Here is a 21,038-nt window from a genome sequence, read left to right as displayed (position 1 = left end):
TATAAATGATGAATTGATGGGTGCTGACGAGTTGATGGGTGCAGCACACCAACATGGCACAAGTATACATATGTAACAAACCTGCACGTTATGCACATGTACCCTAGAACTTAAAGTATAATAAGAAAAAAAAAAAAAAAGGAATCACAAACTCCCATCAGCTTATAGGGCAACCTGGCTTCTCCCCCTTTTGGAGTTATATTTAAGAAATTAATATCTTTGGCCTCAAAGATACTGGCCCTGCTCAAAATCCAACAAACATTGTTTAATACAACTTGACAGCTGACATTTCTATTCCTTAAAAAAGAATTGATGTTTTGGGAAAATACTAAGAGAGGCATTTTAATTATTCCTAGCATCTCCAGGTTGGCCTGTGTCCACCACCAATTCATTTGGGCCATCAAAGCAGGTATGGCTAACTTTCCAGCCTCAGTTCTTACCTATACCAATGTTCACCCTTGCTAAATTTGCCTGAAATGACCTGTGCTTTACTTTTACTATGCATTTGCTCACTCTATCACCCTTTTTTATAAAATAATACTAGTTTACATTTCAACAGCAATTTACACAGCAGCTTTACAAATACTATATTTTACAAATGCCATATAGAGTCTCTCCTCACTGATCTGGTCTTAAACAACAAGGAAGCGTGTATACATTTCTTATGTGTGCTATGAGCATTTATTAAAAAGTAAATCCTTATTATTACATAACGTATTCATAAGTAAAGCAGTAAGCACCTAGAGAGTCAGAAGGCCATATGCTTCATTTTATACCCTGAGTTCAGAACAGCGTCTTACAGAAACTAACATCTCAAAATGCATCTTCTGTTTTGATCTTGTTGATATTTGATCTTGTTTTGATCTTGCGAAATTCTAATTTCACATCAATTTCTTTTCTGAAATATAAATTTAAATGCTTATTTAAATAAAAATGAAGTTAGCATTCTTATTAAAACCATAAATGGAAAGTGTTTTGCTGAACAAACTTAAATGCAAAGGGATTATCTTGTTATGAACATAAATTATTTTAAGCCCTTAGATCATTTAAACCCTTACATTTTCTTTTAGTTTTTAATCAGCTGCTAATAAGTACACAGTTGTTGAATTTGGGTTAAGGTAACAGACTAGGCTATTGAATTTGTTTTCTGCCACTTCCAAGATTCCACTGAATTAAAGCATTAAAAAAATCCAGAAGAGAAATAGATACATAACAGAAATGAGACTTAGGGGTGAAGGGGACCCATGACTGAGATACTTTAATTTCTGGAGTAGGGAAGCAGGCAGTTGGATGAAACAAAGCAAGTCTCAGCCTTCACAATTATAAAAGAAAACTTCTGTGAAGGTGGAAGCCAATCGCCACCTGAACATCACAGAGGCCCTGGACTCAAGGTTAGCAAAGTAGGGTGTGGGGAGGGGGTTGAAGTCATGTACTAGTTGAATATTTACACATGGGACATCTGTAACTTATCACAATACACCTCCTTCGTCTCTAACAACAAAGCTCCAGGCAAAACTCCCAAGGACTTAAAAATTCAGAGGCTAAAAATAGACTCTGAGAAAGTAGACCACCAAAAAAAGAAAAAAGCATAGTAGATAAAAGGAAAAAGGCATAGAAAATGTATTTATGATTAACGCATCTAGCTAATGTAGTCTCAGGAAAAGACAATGAAGTAAAATGGAGAAAATATAATTATAAGAAGAGAATTTCCTAACATTGAGGAAAACAAAATGTCTTCAGATTGAAAAGATCCCCTGAATGGGTACAAGAAAACAAATTTTGAGGAAAAATCTTTTCATCTCTGAATTACATACTCAACTCCCCTATAATCAAATTTGAAAGAATAATAGACATTTTCTAAGATATAAGGATTCAGATCTATCATATATATTCTTTTTCAAGAAATTCACTTAGGATCTACCCCCCAAAAAGGAAGAAATATATAACAGGCAAAGCAGAAAAGCACAGGTCCAACCAAGGAGATTATTCAGAAGTCTTAGGATTGTGACTGCACATTAACCCATCCAGCCTGACACAGCACAGAAGACTCTACAAAGTGTCTTAGGGAAAAAAGGATCTTGATAGAAGAGAATGTGTAATTTAAGCAGGAGAAGAGGAAAGGAAATCAAATAAATCAGAATAAAAAGAAATGCAATTTAAAAATTCAGGTGCCTACCAGTAATTTTCCAAATATGATGCAAACTAAAGTAAGTTGAAAACTGAAGCAGTTGATAGCACTCTAGAAAAAAGACTCTATTTGTATTTAAAACAGGAAGAATGTTCTTGTATCTAGAGTAACCCACTTGGTACTGCAGAGAAGGAAATGTCATGCCCTAGTGGCACCAGCATTAAACAATAGCCATCACAATGTGAATGCTGTTCATTGCTTTTCAACTGTTTTATATTTAGCCCACAAAGAATCAAATACTTGGTTGTGACTTACTTATAGGACAGAATATATTGTTTGTAGTCTTGACAATGTAAAAATAAAAATAAAGCTGAAAGAAAATGGTATTTGAAAGAGAAGAGAAGATGGAAAGAGTAGAAATAAAAATATTTTCTTCCAACTTTGAGAGTCAACAGATAATAGAGGAAATTGATGCAGCAAAAAAATAAGTGTTTAAGGATATCATTTAAAATTACTAAGATAACCAATGTAAGAAGTAAAAATTATATAAATGTAAATATTTAGAAGATAGGTGGTCTAAATGAGTCAGGTGCTCGTCTTTCATATATGAGAGCTAACAGATATTGTTAAAATCTTATAAATCATAAAACAGAAGCACAAATACATGATCCAGTCTTTTGAAAGTAAGTACCAAAAGAAGACACACAGTTAAAAGCAATTGACTTGAGATTAGGATTTAGGGAAGGGAGAGCATTGATGGGAGACTGGCATACTTGTACGATTTATTGCCACATGCATATATTTGATGCAAATGATAAAAAATGGTGAATTGAAGGTGGGTGTTAAGTTCCAAAGAAGAAGTAAATGACTTTGGGGGCAGCAGTCTTATTCTCTTACAGGTAGGCCATCTCTGTTTCCTCCTTTTCCTCAGCCACTGTGCACATGTTCTGCATTCTCTTGCCATCTAGCACCTCAGCCCTTCAGTGTCTGCTCTGAGTTCTCTTTCTGCTTTGACTCAGAATCACTTCTAACTGGGAAACTTACAATATCCCTGCGACACCCCTGCCTTTCTCTAACATCCTACACTTCTTCCCTTCACATTCAATGGAATATGACTACGAATGTGATATGATGACACAGAACATCTGAATGGGCAAAATGTCTTGGTGCTGTAAGTGATGATGGGAGAATATTCTCTCATGAGCATATATGAATCTGGACTCTTTTGATTGCAAGTAACAGAAATCAAATTCAAACTAGTTAACAAGATAAAGGAGACATGATTGACTCTAGCACTCCAAGGAAGAGTTATGATCAAATTGCAGGAAGGGGTCCAGGTAGGCCTCAAAGAAAGAATGGTACCAGGGCTTCAGGCACTGCACTGCTACGATTCCCTTTCTCCATCATCACCTGATTTTTCTCTGCATACCAACTTTGTCACCCTTACTGAAGACCAGAGTCCTCTACATGGTGGCAAACACAGGGCATGTGTGGCAGCTCTCAATCCTCACAACAGCCAGCATTTCCATCCTCAGGCCTAGTTTACAGAATCTCAGAGAACAACATTAATGGGCCCACTTTAGGTCAGATGCTCAACTCAGGACCGATTAACTATGATCAATGAATGCTACAACTGAACACATTGGGTCATGCACCACAGTCCCTCACCTCCACTGACCAATCAACTGTGGTCAGGGACACAGCGTTATGCAAGAACAAGACACATCCTGCTGGAAATATATGGTTAGGCTAGAGAAAAAATAGTATTAAAAGAAGAGAGACGCTATTCCAGAAAGTGGTATTAGGAGACAGAGGTACTAAACAGATAAAACAATACATGTTCACATATAGGAGATAAAACTGCTTCAAATAAATTATCTGGTGCATGGTAACTATAAAAAAAACTGTCAACTTTCTTAGCATTAAAACTATTTCAAAGAAATTATCTGGCGCATGGTAACGGTGCAAAAATAGCAACTTTCTCAGCACTGAGGCTTTATTATTGAGAAACAAGAGTTAAGGCATTAATTAGAACTTATCTATCAAAAAAGCTAACAAATGGGAGAAAGGAAAATTATTTATAGCTTCAACAATTATGTAACTTTTGCCCACCACTCCATTAAAACAGCTGTATTTGAATATCCTCAAATCTGACAAAATGTTGTCCTTTGGGCAAACATGTATTTTCCAAATAGTTAAAACTTAATGGGATATATGTGTGATAATAAATAAGAAAGGTGATAAAGTTAAATGCTTTGATTTAAAAGCAATGTTTAGGGATTAAAAAATAAAATAAATGATTATAAATAATAAAACAAGTTTTCCTCTGTGACTCTAAAAGTAATTCCAAAGAAGGGAATGCAAAAAATCATTTTTGGAGCAAGAGAAGTATTTTTTGTTTTTTTTTTTTTACATTTACTTATTTATGTATTTATTTTATTTCAATGGTTTCATGGGTACAGGTGATTTTTGGTTATACACATAAGTTCTTTAGTGGTGAATTCTGAGATTTTGGAGCACCCATCTCCCATGCAGTGTACACTGCACCCAATATGTAGCCTTTTCTCATTCACCCACCTCCCATGCTTACCCCAAGTCCCCAAAGTCCATTATATCATTCTTACGCCTTTGCATCCTCATAGCTCAGCTGCCACTTATAAGTGAGAACATATACTCTTTGGTTTTCAATTCCTGAGTTATTTCACTTAGAATAATGGTCTCCAACTCCAACCAGGCTGCTGCAAATACCATTATTTCATTTCATTTTATGGCTGAGTAGTATTCCATGGTGCATATATACATTTTCTTTATCTACTCGTTCATTGATGAACATTTAGGTTGGTTTCATATCTTTGCAATTTTGCAGCAATAAACATGGGTGTAAGTGTCTTTTTGACATAATGACTTCTTTTCCTTTGGGTAGATACCCGGTAGTGAGATTGCTCGATCAAATGGTAATATCTACTTTTGGTTCCTTAAGGAATCTCCATACTGTTTTCCATAGTGGTTGTACTAGTTTACATTTCCACCAGCAGTGGAAAAGTGTTCCCTTTTCACCACATCCAGGCCAACATCTATTATTTTTTTATTTTTAAATTCTGGCCATTCTTGTTGGAGTAAGGTGGTAGTGGTAGGTATCTCATTATGGTTTTAATTTGCATTTCTCTGATAATTAGTACTGTTGAGTATTTTGTATATGTTTGTTGGCTGTTTGTATATCTTCTTTTGAGAACTGTCTATTCATGGCATTTGCCCATTTTTTAATGGGATTTTTTTTTTTTTTTTTTTCTGGCTGATTTGTTTAAGTTCCTTGTAGATTCTGGATATTAGTCCTTTGTCAAATGCATAGCTTGCAAATATTGTCTCCCACTGTGTGAGGTGTCTGTTTTCTCTGCTGATTATTTATTTTGCTGTGCAGAATCTTTTCAGTTTAATTAGGTTCCATTTATTTATTTTTGTTGTTGTTGCATTGATTTTGGGTTTCTTAGTCATGAATTCTTTGCCTAAGCCAATGTCTAGAAGAGATTTTCTGATGTTATCTTCCAGAATTTTTATGGTTTCAGTCTTAGATTTAAGTCTCTGATCCATCTTGAGTAGATTTTTGTATAAGGTGAAACATGAAGATCCAGTTTCATTCTCCTGCATGTAGCTTGCCAGTTTACCTAGCACTATTTATCGAATAGGGTGTCCTTTCCCCACATTATATTTCATATGCTTTGTAAAAGATCAGTTGGCTGTAAGGATTTGGCTTTATTACCAGGTTCTCCATTCTATTCCATTGGTCTATGTGCCTATTTTTATACCAGTACCATACTGTTTTGTTAGCTATAGCCTTGTAGTATAATTTGAAGTCTGGTAATGTGATGCCTCCAGCTTTGTTCTTTTTGCTTAGTATTGGATTTAGGGAAAGGAGAGCATTGATAGAAGACTGATACATTTGTATTATTTATTGTAGTCTTTTCTCTTTTACTTATCTCCCATGTTTACCCTCAAGTCCTCAAGTCCATTATATCATTCTTATATATATAGCCACCTATAATGAGTTATTTGAAATAAACAGATCACTAAAAGACATGTGTTTATTAGACTTACCCTGTCAGGGTTTGAGAAGCTCTTTCTATACTATTTTCTATACAGATAAATAGTTTAGGTTTAGCAAGCTGTACTGTCTCTATCAAGGCTATTCAACTCTGCCATTGTTACTTGAAAACAGCCATACACAATTAGGAAATTAATGGGTTTGGCTGTGTTCCAATAAAACTTTATTTACAAAACCAGCATATTCCTCAGGGTTCTCTAGAGAAAGGAATCAACAGCATAGATAAATATTAGGTTGGTGCAAAAGCAATTGCAGCTTTTGCCATTATTTTCAATGGCAAAAAAATGCAATTACTTTTGCACCAACTTTTAAGAGAGAGAGTGATAGAAGAAATGTATTATATGCATGGGCTTATGTGGTTATGAAGGCTGAGAAGTCCCACGATATGCCATCTGCAAGATGAAGGCCCAGGAAAGCCGGTGGCACAATTCGGGTCCAAAGGCCTAAGAACCAGAAAAGCTGGTGTTGTAACTCTCAGTCTGAGACCAAAGACCTGAGAACCAGAGGGGCCACTGGTAGGAGACCCCAGAGTTCAAAGGCTTGAGAACTAGATTTCCACAACAATCTGCCATCTACAAACTGGAGAAGCAAGATAGTTGGTATGTAATTCAGTCTAAGTCTGAAGGCCTGAGAGGATGGTGATGGTATAAGTCCTGGTCTGAGTCTGATAGCCTAAGAACCAGAAGCACCAGTGTTTGAGGGCAGAAGGTAGATGTCCCAGCTCAAGCAAAGAGAGAAATTTTCCCCCTTTTTCTGTACTTCTGTTCTATTTAGGCTCTCCATGTGTTGAATGATACTGCACACTTTGGTGAGGGCTGATTTTCTTTACTCAGTCAACTTATTCAATGCTAATCTCTTCTGGAAACACCTCACAGACACACCCAGAAATAATGCTTCACCAGCTCTCTGGGCATCCCTTAGCCCAGAGGTAAGGGCCCTTCACAGGTAAGGGCAGCCCTTACCTGTGAAATGCACATGTAAAATTCATCATCAGGCTATTGGATTTGGCCTGCTATTGCTCTGTGCTCTATACTAAGCAAATATTCATCACCTCCATTCTTTCACTCTCATCCTTCATGTACCTTACCTACTATATTCATCCTCTTTTAAAGCATAAATGTGATGCTTTAAAACAGTCTCACTTACAAATTTTCACTAATAAATTCTAGTTCTGATCATGACAGAACAGACTGTATCAGATCAACTCTTCTGCAGGAATATCTATAACACTAAATATACGATAGAACACAGCTGTTTGAAGTTAATAGACAGTAACCAAAGTAGCCATGACTGGAAGGGTCCATATAGTAGAGAAAAGGGAAGCGCATGGAGGGAAGCTGCACCTGTTCCTTCAATTTCTCACTTCAGTGAATTTTTCCTTTCACAGCATAGCACATAGAGGCCAAGCTGAAGAAAGTAGCACAGAGCTTTTGGGATTTTTAGAGGCAAGTCGAAGATTCCTGAGTCAGTCAAGGCTTAGAGACCAAAATCCCAGAGAAAATGGAACTTTCTGCAAAACAGTCTGTATAGTTTTTGCTCTTGAATTGTTTGCTGAATCCCATGTGGCAAAGGACCGAGAAGCTCAGAAACCAACTTCTGGCTTGAAAACAGCACCTTATAAGGCAAATATTTAGCCAAGAACTAAAAGACATGGCTTTTAACTTCAACATACTTACCATCTCATTGAAAAGTACCTAACATTGGCACATGAAATGGCATTAAAACAACAAGCCAAAAGAAACTAGTACAGAAATGAAACACAGGCACGGATGAAACAACAACATCTTCAGGGCTCTTTAGCCTGTAATTCAACAGCATCGTACTTTTAAGCCTCTGTGATTTCTGTTCCATCAAATTCTCTTTATCATCTCCTAGATAGGTCCAGTTAATTTTAATAAATCCTTGTCCTACAGAAAGTTCAACTTCTTTGCCTATCTCAAAAAAAAAAAAAATGCTTTAAGACTAGTCTCATCTTGAAACTCTTCAAAAGTATAACAGTCATTGACAAACTGAGGTATACTAATATACTATTCACATTTGTGTTTGCAATCTCACACAAGAAAGCATCAAGATGCTTTTTGGCTTTGTAGATATCACAGTCCTTCTAAAACTTTCCATTATTTGCATTTGTTAACTTGATTTAAGCATCTTCTCATACATTGTGTAGAAACAAAACAAACTCATTACATAGTATTTTAAACAATATGGAAAATGTTGAAAATTTTTTAAAACTCATTTAGTATCCACCACTCAGTAATAATTATCCTTAATATCTGAAAAAATTAAGATAGATGGATTGATGGATACTGTAGTAGGTAGAATAATGACCCCTAAAGATGTCCACACTCCAATTCCTGTTGATATATTACCTTATATGTCAAAAGGGACTTCGGAGAGATGATTAAGATTATGAATATTGAGATGGCAAGATTATTCTGAATTAATCACCTGAGTCCTTAAAAGCAGAGAATAGTTCCAGATTTTTATCAAAGTGATGCAACATTGGAAGAAGAATTAGACAGATATAATGTGAGGACTTGCCCTGCCTTCTCTGGCTCTGAAGATGAAGAAAGGAGGTCATAAGCCAAGGAAAGCAGGTGGCTTCTAGAAGCTAGGAATGGCCGTTAGTTTATATACAGCAAGAAAACAAGGCCTTTAGTCCTACAAATGAAAGAAACTGAATTCTGTCAACAACTCCAAAGAGAGGAAAATGATTCACCCCTCCAGCCTCCAGAAAAGAACACATTTCTGCTAACACCTTGATTTTATCCCAGTGAGATCCATATTAGGCTTCTGACCTATAGAATTGTAGTTTTGGTAATTTGTTATGGCAGCAGTAGAAAACTAATACATATAGAAAAATATATAGATGCAGGGCTTTCAGAAAAAGACTCATTGCAAATTGAATAATATCACTTATATATTATATCACATCTTAGAATAGAAACTAGTTTATTAAATATTATATGAATTTACTAGAAACTAAAAATTAAAATTGAACAATTCCTTTATAAGAGATTTGCTTCTTCAAAAATCACCTATTTTTAAAGATTATCAAAAAAATCTTGAAGTGTTGGAGTCACTTTAAAAAAAAGTTTCTGCTCTATTGTCCTTAACATATGAGGAAATTAGCATACTCTCACTTCCTCCCATTCTCTTCCTCATCTCTAAATTTTATTTACTGTATTATTTAATTTACTACATCAGAGTTTATAACATTTATATTTTTTCTCCAAGAGTTTTTGAGTTGTTATTTCTATGATTCAGTGCTCAACACCAATCCTTTTTACGATAGCTTCTTTATTCATGGGTTTTACAATTTTGATTCATTTTTGGTTGTCTGGAAAAAATAGCTATCTAACATTTTTTCATTGAAGGCTCTTGAGTTGTGTGTTCCCTGAGTTCTCACAGACAATGAACGCTTTAAACTTTGAGCTTGAAGGATAAGATGATTTGGTATAAAATTCCTTGATTATATTTTATTTCCTTGAGAAGATTGGCAGATACTGCACTGCTTCCCTATGACACTAGATGTTGCTATGAAGAGATTGCGGCTAACCAAGTATTACATTCGTCTATAATTTTATTGTTAAATGTTTCCTCTCCTGATAGAAAAGCATTCTTCCTTTACCTCTGAAGTTCTCTGGAATATATCTTTGTGTGGATAGTTTTACATGAATCATTTTGTAAGATAGGGTGAACCCTGTTTATCTGTACATCCGGTCTTATTTCAAAAGATTTATCTGCTATTACATCTTTTTTATATTTTTTCTGTGCCCCTTTTCTAGTTTTTTCTTCATTAACTAGAGTTGTGTTTCGGTCATATTGACTAATTTTTTCTTTCTTAAAGAGCTTTCATCTCTACAATATTTTTATTTTTCTCTTTCATTTCTTTCCTGATAACTGCAACCTCTCTTCTCAGCTTCTGCTGTTTTAGGTTGTTTTTTTCCCCTTGAAAACTAGCATTTTTTTTGAGACTTTTTTTGAACAGAGATCAAGCGGCCTACATTTTCTTAAAACTGAAATTTTTGCCTTTCACTATTTAATTACTGCTGCCCTATATTTTTTCATTTGCCCTCTTATTATTTTTTTTTCTATTTTGCTGTGTAGTTTATGTTTGTAGGCCCCATGCTAGTTCCTCTGTGATTATTGCCCATCTTAAAATGTAGCTAGCTATTTATGGAAGAATAGCTTCCAATAGCTGTGAGGAAATGAAAACCGTTAAGTCAAGACAGTCAGTAACTTCTATGGGATGTGTGTCTTAAACACTCTCCTAACAAGTCTATTATTGCCTCAAAAAAATAGCAAAGAGATAAGCAAAAGGAGTTGCTGCCCTTGAGCACATTAAAAAAAAAAATAGTATCTTTCAATGACATTTTTAAAAATAGGTTGAAATGAAGCCTAAAATGAAAAGACTTTGGGGTTGGTCTTCTTCTTGTACAATTGAAATGTCAATGTTCAAGCTGTGCTGGCTCATCAAACTGTGCCAGATCCCCTTTACAGTTCTTTGCACCACCTCTCCTTCACCTGACAGCATCACTTCTTTAATATAGAGGGTTAAAAAATGGAGAATAAGAGCGTTTGTTGACCTGTGCCTCTCAGTACCATCTCCCCACTTCTTTCTTGGGCCACCCATACTCCTAAATCTCATCTGTGATGCAAAGATCCTTATAAAAGATCATTTCAGTAAAAAGACACTTACTATTAAGGAAATAATAGTTCTGCTCGGGATTCACAGTGGCATTCATGGGCTCTCAGCCTCTTCCTCAACTCTCTTTCAGACTACACATTAGAGCGGTATGCTTATGTATGCAAGTTTTCAGTTATAGCTGATATTTTGCTTTTTTATATGGAGTGTCTTTTTCTAGTTTAAATTCTTATAGTTTTTATTGTTGGGTTTTGAGGGAAAGAAATAGAAAAAAATGCTTTTACTTAGCCATTAGTAACCATCACTCTCAGATAATATTTCTTAAACCAAAAATAAACGAAACCCTTGGTTATGGAATTGGGGTAGAATCTGGACATATGTAAATAGCCTAGATATTAGAATGATAATCATTAAATGACAAAATGGAAAGAAGTCAAATGCCCATGGGAATTATCAGAACAAAGAAGTTTTTAAAATGCAGCATATTCAGGTTATGGCATTTTTTTCATCTGAGGAATGATGTGGTGGAAAAAACAATCTTCAAAAACAGTTAAGTGTAATTTATACTCTTGATTTAGCTTTTTAAACAGCAGATAGATCTCCAGTAATATTCTGAAGGGGTCTTAGACTTGCTGCACCAAAAGCATGAGGGGTTTCAGCTGCAGTTTCAGATCATTTCCATCAAATAGGAGTGTGAGCTGGCCCATCACAGCTTTAAACCTTGTTTATATCATATTTTTCAGGCATCTTATTCTAAAATAGATCAATTTCATCTATGTTGAAGATCCATCGAAGCAAATAAACCTTTTCGTGATAATCACAGCAAAGGTAATAGGGAACTTCTTGGCAGTAACATTTCCACCTTCAGCGTGCTGACCACTCACTTTGATGCTGTGCAGATTGGAATAAGTTCCATCTGGGGCTTGATGAAAGTTTCATCAGTGTTCCACTATGCTTAGCTGTTAGGTTCTCAAATTCTTAACCTTCCATTGAATTTACATTAAGATTATGTGGACTCAGAATTTACTTTGATCCTCTAGTCACACACTCAAAAGATTTTTCCATCAATCACATTTTTTCATCTCTTGTTAATTATAGTTGAATATATATGTGCTGTACGTTTTTGCATTATGACTGATTCACTCTGTATTTCCGAATTTTCTCATTGTCAAATGAGTAATTCACAACATATTACAATTCTTGTCATTGCCTCACCCTTTTCCACTTTTTAATTATCAGAACTCTGTTTGCATCATAACCTATACTTCTCCTTACTAGAATTTTCAACATTGCAATTATTGTTATGTTGTGATTAATAATATTCCCAAACTCCTCAAAACTAAAGATCACTGTAAACATGTAGGCCTACACAAATGACAATGACAGGATAACATGCTTTTTGTTGTCAATACCACACCTGCTGGTTTAGGATTGTGTGCACTAGTACAGAGGTGTCTTGGTCAAGGGTATGTGAAAATATACCTTTTTGAGCCTTGAAAGACACATTTGGTAATTCTGCTAAGTTACTAGCTGATTTAATAATGCTGCCTTTCTGGGTCAGTGATCTCAATTAGAAATATGAGCAACTGGTGTGGGGGTGCGGTGGCTCACGCCTATAATCCCAGCACGTTGGGAGGCCCAGGCAGGTGGATTCACTTGAGGTCAGGAGTTCAAGACCAGCCTGGCCAACATGGTGAAACTCCATCTCTACTAAAAATGCAAAAATTAGCCAGTCGTGATGGTACATGCCTATAATCCTAGCTACTAGGGAGGCTGAAGCAGGAGAATCTCTTGGATCCAGGAGGCAGAGGCTGCAGTGAGCTGAGATCACACCACTGCACTCCAGCCAGGGTGACAAAGCAAGACTCCATCTCAAAAAAAAAAAAAGAAAAAAGAAAAAGAAAAGAAAAGAAAGAAAGAAAAAAGAAAAGGAAAAGAAAAGAAAACATGAGCAACTATTGCTATGTTCCTGAAAGAATTAGAGTATTTGGCTAAAAATGGAGTCTACTGGCATTACAATAGTTTTATTTGTACCTCAGCTTTCACATAAGGAAAATCTTGACCTCTTACTCTAAGGAGATAGATCTTATTTTAATGATTACCTAACTCTCTTCCACATGGCAGCATCCTCTCCTTTAAAAGTTTGGAGATGTGCTGCTTAATACTCTTCAAGTTAGGCAGCAGATTGTTACATTTTTATTTCCATCTGCATAAATGTGAAGGTTACCTGTGGAGAAGCCCTCGGTATCACTGACATTTAGAGAGAAAGCCTACACTATTCATTCACTTCCCATTCACTAAACGATTAAGCTAGAGGATTTAAAACGTATACTTCCCCATTTCCCCCTTCTTATCCCGGCATCTTACACAAGGCAAAAAAAAGACATAGTCAAATATTTTTATGGAAAGAAAGAGGGCATTATTTGGTATTTGTAGCTATCATGCAATATAATGACATTAAAATCTTCTAATTTTCTGCTTGGGATCCAAAATGTTGGCCTCAGAATTAATAAGAATCTATTTTTTACCAGCATTTATCCACAAGGTCCTTGGAAATCCCACAGTATTCGCTTCTGATAGGTCTATTACAGCTGTGAAAAATGAAAATACATGTATCATGACTTCATTTATTCCTTCTCAAATACACATTTTCCAAATGGAATTCTATGGCTTGGTTTTCTTAGAAAGAAAAGAAATGTGACCTATAGTATGATTGCTGTTATTCAGAATATCATTGAAATGCATTTAACTAGGCATCTACTGTTTGGGGAATTTGCAGTGATTGAGTTTCAGTTCATTACTTTCAGGGCTACGGTGCTATTGTCAAGGCCTCAAAATCAGTGAGATGGCCTAAACTCAGGTCAGAGAGGCTACAATAGCACAAAGGCAATTATGCTGCAAGAAAAATGTTGTCCACTAATCAGCTGGCAATCAATTACTAAGAAGAGAAGATAACCCTCTCCCCACTCCAGCTCTTCAGTATTAATAGTGCCATCGTGTAATGACTTTAGGCTTGCGCAGGTGCACGAAAGGACAGACTCTATAGCACACTGCATCGAAGATTAATGAGTTCTGTCAATTTGCCCAGCAGACATCTGATTCTCCAGCTTTCTGTAGCTACTAGTTTTACACTTGCCTCAGGGTTTTTCCCCCTGAAAAAAATTAGCTAGTAATTTAAATACATTCAATAAGCATACATCTTTATGGCAGGAAAAAACAGCCTAATTTTGCAATGAAGTACAAACCAAAAAGACTCTTCATCTGAATATTAACACAGCAAGTGGTTTATAATGGCAGTATTCTTTTAGTCATACTTTATTTTTAGTTGTCGCAATTAGTGATGTACAGGATTCAGAGGCTATATAGACCCCTCAAAGTGGAATCGTGTAAATCCAACATCCCTGATATTCTCCATTCCCCTGCTGAAAAGGAAACAACTGTGAGAGTTTCAGTAAGTTATGGAACTGTTTTAAAGCCTCCTGCAATACAAATGGTTTGACTAAGGAGGAGACTTTGAGCCCACTGATTTTCTGGGTAAAAGCCATTGAAACCTTCCCCATACCCCCACCTCGAAGGAAAATGCAGCACTGGCCCAGAGAACTTGGTCACCCAGGCCTATACATTTATGTCAGAACAGGAATTGCCTATAAACTGAAATGAATATCAGGAAATTTGCTGTTGCTCTAAATTGATATTTTATAACCCAACTACTGTAAAATCTCATAATCTTTAAATACACGAGGTCAATGTTCTAAATGGCTATTTTATGATGCTCCCTAAAGCCTGCGATTTGTTTCTCGTGAGGACCTAAGTCTTCCTAGTTCATGGCTCTCCCTCGATTGCTCTTTCAATGAGGGTATGAATAAAAGGAGAAAAGCCTCTGAATCAGAAACATTATTTGTTCCTTTACCTTCCTACCTACATTCAATATCACAATCACCCATCCATGAAATCTTTTTGCAGAGTACATTGATTGGATATTAGATTTTGCTAATTAATTCTTTGTATTAATGTCTTCTGATGCAATGTTATCAACCATTTCCAGTAAAAATAAATAAATAAACAAAGACTTTTTTAAAAAGGAAAAAAAACCAGCCCCACTATAACTTGATTTTCATATAAATGGATTTAAGCCTCCCCAAATGTTATAGTTACGTTGATCATTGATCCATGTTCGATGGCTGATGCTGTTTAAATTATTACTTTTTAGAGTAAGAAACAATAGAGTAGGAAATATTTTTGATCTGGAGAAACTATTCCTAGGAAGATACCACTACCTGTGCTTCCTTGAAAAAATAAAAAGTCTCATGTTCTCAAGCCACTAATCTTCAAAGTTGGAAACATTTTGAAACCCACATCAGTCACAGATTTTTCACCCAAAAGAAATGAGAGACATATAATTGAAGCCATGACCTCGTATGAGTCAACAAGGACTAATGTCACCTCACCTCCACTATAAAAAGATCTTAGCTGCTTGAATTTTGCTCTACATAGTTTTACCTACGTCAATATCTGTTTATCCGTCCAAGATATGAAAATGAGATTATTTTTCCCAAATATCTATTACCTTTGAATGAAGCCTTTGGCAGGCCTTTCAAATGGTTCAACTATAAGAGTGCCCTGCCCAGAGCTGAGAGCTGTTCCGCCTGGAGACATAATTCTGGGAGCCTAACCCTGATGCATGAGAACGAGGCTGCTATTTGGAGTGCTCCTACAGGTATCAAAGACAGAGCTAATCTCAATCACATTTAATCACACATTGAAGTATATGCTTATGTATGTGTATGTTACCAAGTTCTTAAATATCATCTGACTACTAATTTTGGGTCAAAATTAATGGGATACTTTAGAAACCAATACCTAACATCTATTTGGATGTTCTGGCTAAAAAATAGAACTGTGTGAATTGAATGGATATGCAAGGAAATTAGAAAACACTATGCACAATATTAGCACTCTGGTCCCCCCAAAAAATCTAGGTTCATTAGTCTCTTAATATCACTGTTTCAGGATTGGATAGTATTGTCTGATCCTCAGGTGTGTACTAATCATTATTATTAGATTTTTAAAAAGATAACTCTTATAGAGATTAAAAAAAAAAAAAACAAAAAACCTCTGGACCCCTGCAAACTCAGACTGTGGAGGGCAGAAGAAAAACTGAATTTTATTTCAAAATATCTTTAAGGAGCAGGGGGCAGAAACTTAAATAAATAAAAGCAGAAGAAAAGGTCATAGAAGAAACAGGGTGATTTCCTATCTCTGCCCCACACCAGTCCTGGGGTGTGTTTTATCCAGATGGTTTTCAGTCATCAGGCAGAGCACTTCTCAGGTAGGGACTGCCTTTAACTGGAAAGGGCCTGCTATGACAGTCAATGCCAGCCTGTCCCTTCGATGCACATCCTGCAGGTGGCTGCATGATTACGTATAGAGGTAAGCCTGGTGTCCACTTAAACATAAGGATATTTCCTATAGACACCAATCTCAGTTTATTTCAGCCAAGAAAGTGATTTAATTAGCCTGCCATGAAATAAAATGGCTGATAGAAACAAACACCGTGTCTCTGTTTCCCACTCTGTGAAACCAATCACCTCTTCGAAAGCATCTATTCAGAACCTACCTAGTACACATGCTACAATAAATTCCCAAAGCAGGGCACGTTTGAAATGTAGGCCTCAGAACGATTTTCCAGCCCATCATCAGATACTCAGAAACATCAGAAATATCAGAAACAACCTCATTAAGTACTCCAACTATGAAACCATTTAACTTTGTAAAATAAAATTTTATATTTAAATTCAAAGAAAAGCCTAAAAGCTTTTTCAACTTTTAAAATAATGATAACTAACGGTGCTCATTAAAGTCAGGCACTGTTCCAAGTGCTTTACATGTGCTAACGCTTTTAGTCCTCCTGACAACTTTATAACATAGGTACTATTATTGTCCCCTTTTTACAGATGAGGAAACTAAACTGGAGAAAGGTTTAGTCATTTGCACAAGGTCAAACAGCTGATACATAGCAAATCCAGGGAGTTTCTCTTCGGTCTATGCTTTTTTTTTTTTAACCACTACATTATGTGTAGAAGTTTTAAATGATCATCCTACAATAAAAGACAAAAACCACAGAAACATTTTTTAAATTGTATGAAATAATAGACAATAATGAGCATAGCATATAATTGGGCAATAGTGTGACAGAGCTATTTAATCAACCTAACATATCAAAACTCCCCATTTGTAAGTCCAAGGCTGAGTCAATTAAATTTCCTGAATTCACTTGAGTTTCTTTTCAGTGTTCATCTTGGATGTCCATTTTTCATGCAATGAATTTTGGTGGTGAACTGGTGCTGTGCCTCCTGGGATTTCAGCCACATGACATACAGATATTGGCCTTTTTCTGTAAGAGCATATATGAGAATCAGCTTGGATGGAAGATCATCTCTTTCTTAGAGGACCTACTAAGGACTGCAGAAAGTCCTCAACACCTTCCAGTACTCCCACATTGCCTACATGTTCTCCCTCTAATGCCCCAGGCTTGGTAGTCTTTGGATGGAGTATTAAGATACACTAGCCAGGCCGGGCGTGGTGGCTCAAGCCTGTAATCCCGGCACTTTGGGAGGCCGAGACGGGCGGATCACGAGGTCAGGAGATCGAGACCATCCTGGCTAACACGGTGAAACCCCGTCTCTACTAAAAAGACACAAAAAACTAGCTGGGCGCAGTGGCGGGCGCCTGTAGCCCCAGCTACTCGGGAGGCTGAGGCAGGAGAATGGCGTAAACCCGGGAGGCGGAGCTTGCAGTGAGCTGAGATCCGGCCACTGCACTCCAGCCTGGGCGACAGAGCAAGACTCTGTCTCAAAAAAAAAAAAAAAGAAGAAAAAAAAAAGATACACTAGTAACAATTTAAGTAACTGCCTTGATATATCATTTTGGTAATAGGCTCAACTACACACAACAGAAAATTGAATTTATGGTGGGCAAACCAAACAAAAGTTGTCTTTTTTTTTCGTACAATAAGAGATCACAAAGTTGACGGTCCAGGGCTGGCGTGGCAGTAGCATGACGTCATCGGTGCAACAGCTTTCTTCACTCTTCACTACATGTTAGGGATATGGACCCACTCTGCACAACCTTAGACACTATGATTTGGACACAGAAAGGATGAAGGGAGAAGAGCGAGGTGAAAAGAATGTGCCAGCTGAGCCTGGCTGTTATCTAAGGAACTTCCCTGAGACTCCTGCTCCAAGATTTCTGTTTATACCTCATTGTCCAAAACCGCATCACATTGTTGTCCTCAGTCGACAAAGAAGTCTGGGAAATGTGTTTTTAGTTGGGCATTTTGCCACCAGGAAAAATAATTTCGATTATGATAGCAATAAAGAAGAAAAGAATAGAATTACGTAGTCAACTCTCAGTCTGCCACACTCACATTAGTCATGGATGGAAGAATCCTCACATTGCTGCATCTCGCCCCTACTTAACCAATTCCACAATTTAGAATCTGTCATCTGCAGCTCAGATATGTAAGAATACTTTTGGTTATAAGTAAAAAAAAAAAAAAATTCAAAGTAGCTTACATGTAAAAGGAAATATAATAAATTTACATAACTTAAAAGTATAGAGTATATTGGCATCAGCTACAGCTAAATCCAGGAGCTTAAACAGTCTGGCAGAGCCCTTCTCCTCTACTTCCTCTTTCTCCTCTTCTTCCTCTTAGATAAGCTTTCTCTATGTAGTACAGGAAATGGCTTCTGGTCATCTTTTCCTATAAACTTAGCTTTCCCAGTGGAAAGATGATTGTGTATATACTGAGGTTCCAAAGATAAATAAAATAGTGTCCTACATTTAAGAAGTTCATAAGTCAATGGAAAAGCTTTAATTTTCTTGATTGAATCAACTTATGTGAAATAAAGTATTATACCCTACTTACTTTAAGTACTTTTTAAAATTTGTCTGTCATCCCCAGTCTGTACTAGTATCCATCGCCGTCAGATAAATATCCCTTCAACTCGAAAGTCATAAGACTGGACATCATGTCCCAAAGTGTATTCCAAAAGCAGAAGTTCTAGCATGCTATGTAGAAAAATACCGAACAAGTGTCAGAAATCATGCATGCTACATCTTATTCTTACCGACTGTAAATGTTCGTTAGCATGTTAAAGATTCCAGAAGGTCCTAAACTAAGAATGTCTGTATAATTTATATAATCCAGCATTTTCCAAATTGTAGCACACAATAGTTTTGTTGTTGTTGTTGTTTTACTTGAATAGAAGAAACTCAGCCCTACAAAACTAGTCCTTGGATTTGAAAGAAATTTTAAAAGGCCCAAAATAAATGAGAATTAGAATGTACATTTTACAATATGTCACACAATATGCCACAGTAAAGACATAATTCCATGTTCATGTCATAATATGCATCATAACTACACCAAAGGTAAACAGTGATGAAAGGAGTGAAAATAGGAGAGAAAAGTTCACTTTTGTGTGTACTGGGAGAATGAGTTATTTCTTTTGGAAGCAGCTCTGTCTTCCAACAGGAATCTAAGTGCATTTTGACAGGAGAATGCTGAATGGTTCATGTTGTTTACTTAATTATACGCTGAAATACCTGGGAATGAAATATGTCTTTTTATGTGCAACATACCTAATGCAGCAGTGTCTAGGTTGAAACTACATCGTGCTCTTTGTGTCTGGCATGTTGCTCAGTGGCTTGCACATTAATAGGCTCCCTGTGTACTTCAAACTGACAATAACCATAAGCCTCAGCAACATCTAAACTCGTCTAGTTTCCCTCCATTGCTAGACTTTCTACTTCCCTACATTCATGCCACTGTGTAAGCCATTTCTGCTATGTCAATGCCCTATTCCGAGGCTGATGCAATGCCCCCCAACTCAAATCCTACTTCCTCTGTGAAGTCATCCCTGACCATAATATTGGTTAATATTTACTGGGCACTTACTATGTGCCATGCTATAAGTGCTTTGTACATGTAATTCATTTCATCCTCACACATCTTGAAGTCCAATGAGGTCAATTTGATCATTTTTTCCATTTTATGTGAGTCCTACCCATCACATCCTGGTCACTTCCTTTTCTAATTGAAAATTAAAGCACTATTTTAGAAAATTTCCATTGACATGTGTGTCTATAGATAGGACAGGAACTGTTCACATCCCTTGACCACTTGACACAGCACTAGTTGCAGGTGTTTTGTGGCAGATTGTAAATATAAAAGGTTATATAGAGTGTATTGAACTAAGGCTGCCTCTGCCTCTGTTGAGGGATATGTTAGGTTGTTAAAATCAAGTAAATAGAACCTTACTGGGACACATGGACATTGAACATCATCATAATCTAACCACACTCTAAGCTGTCCAAAGTCTGAATCAGATGTTTTATATATATAAAGTCTGTTATATAAAAAGAAAGAGGCAGGAATCCATTCACTGAAACCGATATTGTGCCTTTAAAAAGTATTTGATTTGAGCATTTAAAATGCTGTGCTCCACTGCTGGTTTAATTTTTATAAATGTTCTCTCCCTTATAGATCTTCTCAATAGCCACATCAGAGGAGTGTGAAGCAAGAATAAGCTCCTCATTCAGGCACTCAGTACACTCCTGCTTGATTGGAATGGATATTGTACATAATATGTCCCTACAGATGTTTCCTCCAGTGGGGCACATTGAATTTCATTTAAATGCCAAGGCACAAAATCTAAAACAATGTGACTTTAACAAAAAATCTGATGAGGAATTTGATGAGAAAATGGCAAGAATTCCTGTGGCATTTGGGTAACAATTTCAAGCCTTCATTTTAATAGAATAAACAGGATCATATTTCATTCAAATGTGGCAATGAGATGAGCTTTGGGTATTACATTGATATAAACCAATAAAGAATTTGCAAATTTGAAGCACTAATTAACAGACACAATATTAAATGAAAAAAGTTTGCTCCAGGGGCAAATATATTTTGAAGACTTTAAACTTTTATTAAAAGACATTTTTGAATCACTTCTTTGGTAGTTTATGCTTTTGCTGGTTTTTACAAAATACAGGAGTACTGTGACATTTTCAAACTGATACCTTTAATATGGCATCTGACATTCCTTTCTTTTTTACCTTTTTGAGGCAATACATCAATGTCACAATGTTTTGAAATG

This window comes from Piliocolobus tephrosceles, chromosome 1 (assembly GCF_002776525.5).
Source record: "Piliocolobus tephrosceles isolate RC106 chromosome 1, ASM277652v3, whole genome shotgun sequence".
Lineage (NCBI taxonomy): Eukaryota > Metazoa > Chordata > Mammalia > Primates > Cercopithecidae > Piliocolobus > Piliocolobus tephrosceles.
Note: the sequence above shows the minus strand (reverse complement) of the source record.